The sequence below is a fragment of the Lepisma saccharinum genome, chromosome 3 (genome assembly GCF_977018435.1).
Source record: "Lepisma saccharinum chromosome 3, izLepSacc3.1, whole genome shotgun sequence".
NCBI lineage: Eukaryota > Metazoa > Arthropoda > Insecta > Zygentoma > Lepismatidae > Lepisma > Lepisma saccharinum.
The window spans coordinates 11,721,405-11,734,035 of NC_139231.1; the positions used below are offsets into that span (position 1 = coordinate 11,721,405).

Genomic DNA, 12,631 nt, shown 5'->3' on the forward strand with positions numbered 1-12,631 from the left:
AGTGACTGCCCCCTTAAATCCTTCTTATATTAGGAGGGGGTTTAATTTATCCGTAGAAAAGTGACTGCCCTCCTAAATCCTGCTTATATTAGGAGGAGGTATAATTTCCCCCAACTGTCTCGTTTTTATCATAAGAGCACTCTCTCCACTTAGGGAGCTTTCAGATCGAAGTGAAACTGCACATTCGAGCGACAGGCTATAAGCGACATGTGCGCAACCAACAGACCGAGGCGACACCATATTGAGGAAAAGGCCTATTCCGAGCGACAGGTGCAGCTTGCCTTGCCAACCGGTACAAAGTCTGCAATTATTCCTGAAAGCTTGTGTCAAGTGTCGATTTTCACTTCGGTCTGAAAGCTCCTTGAAAGGCCTGTTCTTCTCCCAGAAAAGAATGCATGAGTATCGGCCTCGTCACGATTTTACAGGCATCTGATCCAACCTCATCTCGATTTTACAGTTGTCTCACCCAGCCTTGTCTCGATTTTACAGGCGTCTGACTCGACCTCGTCTCGATTTTACAGACGTGAGTTTCGTCACGATTTTAAAGGGGTCTGACTCGGATATGTCACAATTTTACAGGCGTCTGACTTTGTTTCGTCACGATTTTACAGCCGTCTGACTCTTACCAGTCTCAATTTTAAAGACGCCTGACCTTATCTCGTCTTGATTTTACTGGCATTTGACTCGACCGCGTCTCGATTTTACAGGCGCCTGACACAACCTCATCGATTTTACAGACATTTGACTCGACCTCGTCTCGTTTTACAGACGTGAGTTTCGTCACGATTTTAAAGGGGTCTGACTCGGATATGCCACAATTTTACAGGCATCTGACTTGGTTTTTTCACGATTTGACAGCCGTCTGACTCTTATCAGTCTCGATTTTACAGACGCCTGACCTTATCTCGTCTCGATTTTACAGGCATTTGACTCGACCGCGTCTCGATTTTACAATCCTCTGACCCTGACTCGTCACGATTTTACAGGCGTCTGACTCGGCCTCCTCCAATTTTTACAGGTGTCTTACTCCGTCTCGTCTCGATTCTTTTAGCCATGTCGAATTTGTATTCCAAAATTGCACCAAAACCTGTGAAGAGGTTTCAAGAAAATATACCAGTGTTGCAAACCAACGCCTGGGTAAATGCCGAAACACTGAACAAGGGGGCCTGTCACTGTCTCCACCTCACATTATATCGCAGAGAGAAACAATACAGATCACTCAGCCAGCCAGCGCTCCTACCTCCCCACTTGCCTCCCCAAATTTGGCTACATCATTCAACCTGATAACTGGTGGACAGTCAACACTTGACCCGAACTGGCAAGCCTCCAAACCTACAATTCGGGAAGGCAATGCTGCCATGTTTAACAATGACCTAATGGCCGATGTTCTTTTCATTCTAGGAAGTCCAGGCCACACAGTGCATACCAGCCCATAAGTATGTTCTGGCCACCCTCAGCATTTCTCACGCTTCTCAAATATTTATACTGTGGAGGCATATACTGTTCTGGCCACTTTGTACGTGGCTAAGAAATACATTGTTCCACATCATGCCAAAGCTTGTGTCAATTATCTTGAGACAAGCTTCACAACCAAAAATGCTTGCTTGCTCTTGAGTCAGTCCCGGCTCTTTGAAGAACCAGAACTGATGCAGAGATGTTGGGAGGTCATTGATGCTCAGGCTGAAATGGCTCTCCACTCAGAGGGTTTTGTTGACATTGATAGCAACACACTGGAATCTGTTTTGGCTCGGGAAACCCTAAATTGTAAAGAAACACATTTGTTTGAAGCAGCTCTAAATTGGGCAGCAGCGGAATGTGTTCGAAGGGATCTTGAGGTGACCTCTCAGAACAAGAGAACTGTTCTTGGAAGTGCCTTGTATCTCATACGCATCCCAACAATGACATTGGAAGAATTTTCCAATGGACCAGATCAGCTGGGAATCCTAACACTGCAGGAAACTAATGACGTATTCCTCCATTTTAACTCATATTGAGTTATCTAATTAAAGCCCGAACAGGACTTAAGCCACAGGTCTGCCATAGATTTCAGTCCTGCGCATATCACAGCAACCAGTGGCGGTACAGAGGAAGATGTGATAGCATACAGTTTAGTGTTGACAAACGCATATTTGTTGTTGGTTTTGGACTATACGGTTCGTCCAATGGAGCTGCCGATTACAGTGTTAAAAGAGAGCTTAAACATCTGGGACGTGTTCTTGCAGAGAACAACACAAAGTTCTTTTCCGATGGTTCAAGTAATACCTTCCATGTGTACTTTGAACATCCAATTCAAATTGAACCTGAATCCTTTTATACGGCTTCAGCTATCCTGGATGGTGGAGAGCTAAGTTATTTTGGTCAGGAAGGAATGAGTGAGGTAACTGTTGGATGTGTAATTTTTCAGTTTCAGTGCTCACCAGAAAGCACAAATGGGACTGGTGTGCAGGGGGGCAGATTCCCGAACTGATATTTAACGGCCCGTCACCTGTTTCCGATGAGCACTAATAAACTATGTTCTATAGGTATTGTACATAATTGTGAAGTGTTATGCACTTCGGGCATTAATTTTATTGTATGAGTGTAATAGTGGAGAAATGTGCCCTATTTGAGTGTGAAGTGAAAGGTTAAAACATAGCTGCCTTCTTCACATTCCAGCAATAATTATATCAGTGAGCAACCTTTTTACTAGATTTGACATCTTGAAACTATTGACGTAATTGTAGATTGCACATAAACTAAGTTTTACATTAAGTAATCAATTTGACATAATTCTTAATCCAAGTGTATGATATTTAATCTTCGTCTCGCTCACTACACTATCTGAAAAACAGGTTTGTTCGCGTATCTTCCTAAAAGAACCTAAAAATTGAGGAACACAATAACACAAGAGTGTTAGAGTTAATTTATATAAATTACCTGGAAAATAAAATCCCCTGATGAGCTCGAGATAAGAAGCTTTTTAAAGAGAGGGGACAAACGGACCATCAGTAGGATTGTAGCTCTTGTTGCTTCCTCATTCGTTAAAAGGGGATTCGAACGATGTTCTCATCAATTACTCTTCTGGGAACGATGTGCTCATACTACGAGCAAATAGATAGCGAGAACGTGCAAAGGTTAACGAGCCCCTCATCCCGCATTTCGTGGAAGAAGTTAACGTGCCGGGTGATTGATTTCTTCTCCAGTTAACTTTAATTGGGTGTCTGTAAAATCAACATGGTTGATTGATAACGCCAGGAAAAGAATTTTCCGTTACTGCAAAATAGTACTAGCCAAAAGAGATAGGCAAAAACCTTTGTCCAGTCGACGTCAAAGGTAATAGTAGGTAAATTTCAGTAGGTGGAAATTAGGCGATCGGCCCAAGCCTCCTTAGCTTAGGATCCGGCCCACTCAGAAACGTTACCTAACTTCAGACAGAGAATTACAAGGTCTGTCAATTCTTCTTTGTATACGGTCAGGGTTGGCTATTGGTTGGTGTTTTTTTTCATGATATAGGGTTCGATACCCGGTTCGGATCCCACTTTAAACTGTAGGTCCAGTCCCGATTAGCCTTACTATGCATAAAGTGACATAAAACACCAAATCAATCAGTCAATCAATTGTGTTTTTTAAAAGCAATAAATTAATGTTTTTTTTAATGTAGCGGTGTTCTCATAAAGAGAAAAAACAGGTTTTAAATAAATACAGTAAAACCTCGTTAATCTGGACTAATGGGGGGATAAGTTAACCGGTTTAATGAAAGTCCGGATCAACTGAAATAACCTAAAAGAACAGTAGAAAGTGCATTTAAACTCCCTTTGTAGCAACAAACCACGTTTATTATGGTGTATTTAAAGGGCATAGGTCTAAATACACTATACAGTACAGTACAAAGTGTCTGCGGGAAACAGAATTTCATCAGTGGTTGACTGCCTTTTTTGGGAAGTTCTCTTGTTGACTTCTAGCCACATTTAAAACCTTGCATTCTGCTTTTTTTTTTACCTCTTGCCTGTCCGGATTAAGCTAAGTCTGGCTTATCGGGGCCGGATTAACGAGGTTTTACTGTAATGCGTTTGAAACATGTACCACTAAGACTTATTTTATTAGAAGATTGGTTGATAAGAAAAATCTTTATCATTGACATGAAAAACATTAGGTTTGATTGATTTGGTGTCTTAAGTCCACTTTATGCACAGTAAGGCTAATCGGGACTGGACCTACAGTTTAAAGTGGGATGCGAATCACTATGTTCCTCCACCGGGAGTCGAACCCGGGACCTCTTGATTAAAAGGCGACGACGCTACCACTGCGTCATCAGGGATGCCCACAGGCTTACTTTAAAATGCCACCACTCGTGTAGATGAATTCGTGGTTGCACACAGGTACGTATCTAGAACTATACTTTAAGAGATAATAATATGAAAGTTTATAATTAATAGGTTAATAAGACTAATATGTCTATTAATAATAGTAATCATAATCTTAAAATAAGTCAATAATAATAATAAATACTATTTATTTAGCCGCCGTGGTCTAGTCGGTATGGTGTCTGGCTGCCACGCGGGAGACCCAGGTTCGATTTCCGAGACGGATGATCTAAGGTTGGTATTTTCCGGCCTTGTCCCCGCATGAAGCGGTTCTGGGGCTCACTCATCATCAAATCAATGGGTACCTTGGGGCAACCCTGGGAGGGTACTTTACCTTAGGTACAGGTAAATTCCCTGGCATTATTTATGCGTATTATTAGAGAAGAAGGTCTAAATATGGGCGAAGGTTTAAATATGGGTTTCGGAGTTATCAGCGCTCCCGGGTGCTGCAGCCTGGCAGAGACTATTGGAACTGGTTATCTGTCAAGGACAAAGTTTGCGGCGCCAATTCGCAAGAGAAAGTGGTGGTTAGTTTCGGCCTTGGACGCTGTTATAGAATTGCGGCCTCCGAGAACTTTTTTCCAGGTATGTTTTAACTCGGCGTTACATAGGTTTGTATAGGTTATGATATTAGCGGTACAAAAAACAAATGTGGGGTTTTATAATTCCATGATTCGTTTGTGAAATATGTACCACAGAGAGCGAAAATAAATTGAAGAAGAAAAATAGCGTGATGGTTTAAATATGGGCTATGGCATGAGATCTAATGTTGAGATCACATTTTCAACAGATATTTGGATGTTTTTCTTAATTTCGATTTTCCCCATTCCGCGTGATTTTCAAAACAACAGATTATTCATAAATATGAATTTTATAATGTTTTAAAGATAAATGACTGTTTTTTTAAAAAATTTTAATTGCTTTTTGTGATATTGCCACTAGTAGCCCATATTTAGACCACAATTTTGAAATATATCATTTTACCATTTTTTGGATATTGCTTTTTTTTTTAAAAAAAAAATGGAGGCCTTCTATACTTTAGCATGCTATTACATTTAAGTATATATTTCATAGATATGGATTTTAAAGGCAGGTGCTTGATAGATTAATATTTTCCTCCGAAAATGACAACATAGAAAGGGGGGCCCATATTTAGACCTTTTCCTCTATTAGTAGTGTAGTGCATAATCAGAATCTAATTCTTATCTTTATGTAAGTTCTGAATAAATAAATCAATTTCATATTACACAACAGCAAACAAGTATTTTGCTTATTTAATTTTGGACCTAGTTAGTCTTTTTGGGGGGAGGAGGACCCTCTCCTATAAATACGTCCTTGATTGCACCACAGATAAAGGTATATAAGCAGATATGTAAAGAGGCAGGAAAACCGGTGCACTGACTTTCCACTGAGAATCGCCACTCCCAAGAAGTTTTGTAATAATCCGTTGAGAGGCGCTGAGAGGCACCACTTGCATTCTTGCTTGCACTTATTCTGCCAGATAGAATAAGAGATGGCGCTGCTGCATTTCACCTCTGTCGAGGTCAAAAACTGACGTCAACCTTTCTTTACTATGAAACAAACACAATTGAAAAATCATTGGTGTCCAGTCATCGAAGATATCAATGCCGAGAAGTGTAGCTTTGTGGATTAAAAGTACACCATTATGCAAATGTTCAACCTCACCGATCCGAGACACCACCAGGCTGTTTTCCACATGATATTTTACATTTAAGTGTTCACACGGTTAGATGAACATTCACTTTGAACTTTGCAATAGAAATTTGGTCAAGTTCTCGGTGTTACTAGTTCCTCGGAGGCACGTATCTAGAAATACCGTATGTTTCGGGGCGGTTCGAACCAAGTGTCTCAGGAATAATAATAATAATAATAATAATAATAATAATAATAATAATATAATAATGTTTAATTTAAAATAATTATATTAAATCAAATTAATACTAATCACAATACATAAATTAATATTATATTATTATTACACGAATAGGTAAAAATACTGTATAAGAATAGAGATATAACAGCGCATTTTCATTACGTAACTTACCTGTAGTTAAGATCGGAATAATTTACATAAAGACAAGTGCCCTGGAAATGATATTAATGTCAAATAGATGAATAATTGAATATTTATGGAATAACATAAATGATGTTACATATAGTTGGAGAAAAGTAAGTTTCTGATTAATATTTTATGCACATTATTTTGAGTGGGAGTGCGCACAAATCATCTTTGTAATGTTATTCAAAGCCGTATACTCCCAATATAATTCTTGCCTTCTAAAATGTTCAAGGAAATTACTAACCATTGATTATGCAACAAATGCTAATATTTTAATTACTTAATTTTTATACTTGGTAAGTCTTTCGGGGGTCCAGACCCTGCCCCCCCTTTACATACGTCTTTCCTAGGGTGACCAGACACATACATTCAAATAGAGGACACCTATCCTTAACCTTAGCTTATCCAAAGTGGGGGGGGGGGGAGCTGTCTACTTCTTAGATTTTTCAACTGAATATTTTTAGAAAAGAAAATTGTAAATATAGTACATTGTTCCCTAGAGTGTTCAAAATATTTCGGTATTACATTTGTTCATAAAGACATAAAATGCAACGTAATGGGAAAATTCACTTCGTTGGGCTATCAGGCAAACCCCCCTTTTTTTTGGATGCATGTTATTCGTGCCATTGATAATGGCAGTGTACAAATGGTTGGTAACGATGGTATTTTATAGTTATTATTATTATTTACAAATAACAACAACTACATAAACACGAAAAAAACTTTGATGGATAAATAATATTGTTTTTGTGAGGTTCAGTGTATAAAATGTGTGTGTGACAATCATACAGCAAGTGGTTATTTTTCTCATATATGATGTTAATTTTTGTAATTATTACAATTATTAAATAACTGTACTTATGTTGATTGATTATGTTTGATTTTCTTTATTTTACTCCGCTATTTGTGCCACTTTTGGCTAATTTGCGAAGATGGAGATGAGTGATCATATGATGAAATTGTTGAATGGATGCGTGTAGCGTGATGTGTTAACCACTCCGCCGGCATCTGTATTTATATAAACAACAAGACAAGCAGTGACGGTTTCTTGAATTTTAGTGATAAAACAAAGTATGGGCTTTTGAGCCCCCTCAGGTAAGTAAGTTTCTCGTACCGCACGGGTAAGCTAAGGGTACCTTGCTTACAGATGATCTGACTTTCTCCAACAGTTTGTTGATATTTGTGAGAAAATTCTATCGACATTTGTATTAAGTTGTAGCGGCACAGAAAATAAATATTTTGCTATATTTTGAGTAGTTCTGAATTACATTCGGCAGACTTACTTGAATGGAAATATTTAGTCTATTTCTCATTAGCATTTTCTAATTCAGAATTACCACCAACAAACTGCTTTAAGATGCAAAATTAGTAAAAACCTTAACATCATCAATATAAATTCCTTTAATTTAAACCATAGATATTTCATACATTTTTTAACATCACTGTATTTCCGATTTGTTTTATTCCTTCACTTGAAACATTCAAATTCATCAAAACTTTGTATTCAACACAAGACTCACAAGCAACATATATTGTTCTACCTCTTTAACAAATCCATCTTTTTCAGCACTTTCAATAATTTCCTCTTACCTTTAAACACAGAAAGCAATCTTCTAATAAATGCTCTAACAATCATAACTAAGAGTATCTATAATTTTAAGCACACAAATTTGTTCCTTTTCAAATTCTTGGATTTTCGAATGAAATATCCCCATATGTGAATGCAAATGAAACAAGTAAGTTTCGCTTAACCTATTTCCGAAAAAAAAAAAACTGAATTAAAATTTTCGGTAGTTAAAGTTTGAACAAGAAACATTTTAATGATGCGAACATTTCTGGCACTCTTTCATCAACAGGGAAATGTGACAGCCACTGACACAGATGGGGAGGGGGCTGATGGGGCTCCACAAATATTGAGAAAATCAAAGTTTTCAAATAAAAACAACAATGGACTTGTGAAAAACCAAAGACGTAAATGCAAACACCTTTGAATATGAGTCCCGATTACATATTTTGCATTTGCACAACTTTTAAAACGAAAGTTAAACTCTGTAATTATGATATATATTTTATACTGTATCCTGTTCCGTTCCACCAGAACGCAATTGCAGCCCCCCTCCGAAACAACCCCTCCCCCTGCGTACGCCTACTTTACACTCTGCCTCATGTTTCATTCTTCCATCCTTAAAACGTTAATATTTTCATGCTTTCATTGTTGAATTTACACTCTCGTAAAAGTAAATATTACTCAATAATCAAATTCTCACTATGCATTTCTGTATTGCGTATGCATGACTCGAAACAGAACTGCAGAGACTGTATGCGTTCCCGCAGGCAATCTGGGGCTCCCTCAGAAGCAGAAGCAACAATTTAGAAATATAATATTGGTGACACGTTCAGAAAAAGTAAAATAGCAAATTATGATCGTTAGCATTGATACATTCCCTGTGCAGCACATTCGCTGTAGTCGATGCTGTATTCTTTCCGAAAAAGGGGCCTCTCCAATGAGGCAGTGGTAGCGTCGTCGCATTGTAATCAAGGGGTCCCGGGTTCGATACCTGGTGGAGACGCATAATGGTTCGGATCCCACTTTAAACTGTAGGTCCAGTCCCAATTAGCCTTACTGTGCATAAGTGAACTTAAAACACCAACTCAATGGATCAATCAATCTTTCCGAAAAAGGAGGACATTTAGCGATTTCTAAGAAATCCGCCCGGACGTCGGACAGACACCTAAAAAGGAGGACATGTCCGGATAAAAGATGACGTCTGGTCACCCTTCGATCCGTATGATCCCAATATAACCCTTGTCTTCCAATAAGTTCAGAGGAAATTACACAACAAATGCTAAACGAGTATATTTTTCATTATTTAATTTTAGTACTTGATAAGACTTTCGGGGGGGGGGGCGGACTCCCTGTACCCCCTAAATACGTCCTTGGTTCCTCGATATGGGCATGAGTTTGTATGTAAATTTATTGAGTATTTCTAAATTACGTGTAAATGTTGTACCATTTAATGAGCTAGGCCAAAACCAATGTTATAATACTTAGTTTACTGACTGGTAACATACACAAATTTATATACTCCCCAGAAAAACTAACCCCTAAAATGAAATCACAAAACACGCCACTGAGTGGGCATCCCCCCCCCCCCCCCCCATCAAAGCAAAAAACTTAATTCGCGCTGTGGCAATCTTTGAGTATAGAACAATCCGTCTAGTGTTTATTTTTACAAGATTTATTCCGTATGATTTCCCGTATTCTCCGGGGAGCACGCTAGCTCTGAAAACCCGTCCATTGTTTCGCGGAATTCCTAATAGATGGCAGAGGCGTTCAGACTTGTCCTGGCAGTAGCATCTGATGAAGTTGTTTGGAACACGGCGCTCTTTAAAGATGTAAAATATACGTCTTTATTCAGCACAACGTTACTCTGCATTGTCCGTCACTTCACTTCGTTCAAGGAATCGGAAGAATATTGTTTTCCTCAATTCTCAGAACTGTGGAAAGAAACAATACCAACTTTAATTTCCTTTGTGACCTTTTACCAAGTTTTCTTATTTTATAGAATGAATTTTAAGATGCAGCACCTTACCGATCGTTTGAGATATGTATTTTAGGACATGAAATCAAGTAAAATGAACACACTTTAGCACATTTATCACTTTTTTACCTCCTCTTTGATGGTTCAGAACCTTTTTCCTTCCCTTTATTTCAAGTTTTGTTAAAAAATTGTACAGAAAAATAAATGGTTTTCAATCTTCTTGAGCAGCCACATGAAATCCTATAGTCTCGTTTTGTAGAGCAGAACGAGAGCTATGAAATGATATAATATAATCATTGCAGCCCCAATAGTTCCCAAGATAATGTAGCATAACCCGCGCGAGAAAACACAAACTTTAACAAAAGCTATTCGGCAGAACCACAGTTCTCTCTGCGGTCCGCGCGCATTATATACAGAGGACGCAGAAAAAGAGATCTTTTTTTTTTGCACCTTTTTGAAAACATTTTCAGAACCTTTTTTGCACCTCAAAATACTTTGCCTACCTATTATACATGAAGCAGCTAGATGGGTTTTTATTGTCGCTTCAGTCTGGTTTCTTTTCTCCATGCATAACGCAAGAAAGTAACGATTCTTCTTCAACTGAGCTGATTACTGGGCCACTGAAGTTACGGTATGTTATCAGTAGGAGAGAGTAATAACATGGAGGCTGATGGTAGAGATTGCTTTAATCACCGACCAATTTAGTGAGGGCCTCTTTTGGAATAAGTCCCCAAAACGTTCACAGTATAACATTTGCTGTTTTCAAATCACTTCGTAGGCAGTAAAGATTCATAAATGTTCCCATGGGCGTCGCCAGAAATTTGAATAGTAGAGATAATAAAAATAATTATACAATAATAGTTATAATTTGATAATAATAAAACATTTTTCCAAAATAATAATAATTATTATTATTGCTGTTATATATCCTTGAGGGGCTTACTAAATCCAGCAGACGAGTGAATATCCAGCACATGTTTCTTTTATTTACGTTTCATACAGAAATGCATAATTATTATACTTTGTTATTAAATTTTAGATACCTTCAAGAAAAAGCTTTAAAAGTTAGACGGACATTTTTGTCATAAAGGTTTTGTTGTTTGACCTTAAAACTTAATTTTGGAATTTTGAAAACTAACTGTGGAGCCAGTTATTATTTTTGCCTGGTGCATGTATTGTAACCTCAATCGTGAACGTAATGCGCTACGAAACTGGAGATCATAGGTTTGAACTTCTATCAAGGAGGGCTTTAAACCTTAGAGGACAGGGAATTTAAAAAATAAATAGGGAATATTAGGACAATAGTAAGGGAGAAACAACACTGGAAAAAGGAGAGCAGAAGTGAAAATGTGGGAGTTGCGGGTGTGCAGCGATTCCAGGAATGAATCCTGTTTCTCTCAAGTTTCAGAATTCCAAATGTATGAAAATTCTAGCTCGAACGTTTCAACATTGTCTGCTTGTATTTTTGTGAAGCTTCGGAAAAAAATATTTGAAAATGAGTTACAGATTTTGGTTTCTGAACATCCATTAATCCAACATGTCAGAAGTTTCAGGGGGCGGGGGGCGGGTTGAACTCTAGAAACTCCCTTCTAAATACGGCCATGAATATTGCATATTTAGTGAACATTTTTAGGCTATATTCCCACGATACTCTGTGATACCCTCGAGGTGTCTAGGCTGCAAACTGGAGCCGTTGGAAGGGAGGGGGCACACAATTAATTCACTGTCCTAGCAGAAATATAAAGATATGGCAGTGGAAGGCTTAAGCCGCAAAATTGTATACATAAAAGGCTTGATAGTAAAGAGGTTTATTCAACATAATGCCTGAAGGGCTTGAGACTACATAAATTATGATAATAAGAATATAAACCCCAATCTAAATTCAAGAAACAATTAAATTATACAATTACGTCTTTACATAACTAAGACTTCCTAACACTTTATTTAACCAAAAGGGGATTATAATTTTCATTTTAATATCATATTTTAATATTCCTTTTCCCCCTAAATACCTATCTCAGAATAGAACAAAGAGTGCTTTAACTAAAAAATCCCAACTAAATACTCTATATCAAAACTTTAAATACTAAACAACTCCTCCCTGTACTTTGTTCCATTCCGATATGACCCCTTTTAACACTCAAAAGGAACTCAACTTAACGTGCTTTAACCTCAGCTAATCAGTGGGAAGTGAAGTTCCCACACGAGGCTCGCTTTCCTCCGACCTCAGGTATTTCTTAGCCACGCCCCTTTTCCAAATCAAAGCCATCTGGTGGCAAACTTACTAACCATTTCTCTTTTGTACATTCATAGACCTTGCATATGGTTATATAGGACCGGTGGTAACCCACCATCGTGAGGAAATTGGGGAGCTACGAGTGAGTAGCGTAACCCGGTCACGGATATCTCCTATAACGGCTGAGGGTTCGACGTGCTGACCCCACGTCACCCCATTACCGGTTGATGATCTCCACACCTCTAGGTAGGATTGTGGGAGGAAGATTTCAGTCGGGAGATAGGCCAAGGCCCTTCCAGGGCTGTCGAGCCGCGGGTTTTTCTTGTTGTTATTATTATTATTGCATAGTAATAACAATATGAATATTGGGAAAATACACACATTGAGGATGTGGTCCGTCCATATCTCGGGGACAGGCATCCAGTGCCTC

General features: G+C 38.3%; 1 pseudogene; it reads left to right on the plus strand.

Annotated features, from left to right (window-relative positions):
- The first annotated feature begins 1,053 nt into the window (after positions 1 to 1,053).
- Positions 1,054 to 2,505, plus strand: LOC145985704 (BTB/POZ domain-containing protein 3 pseudogene; annotated as a pseudogene).
- The last annotated feature ends 10,126 nt before the right edge of the window (positions 2,506 to 12,631 follow it).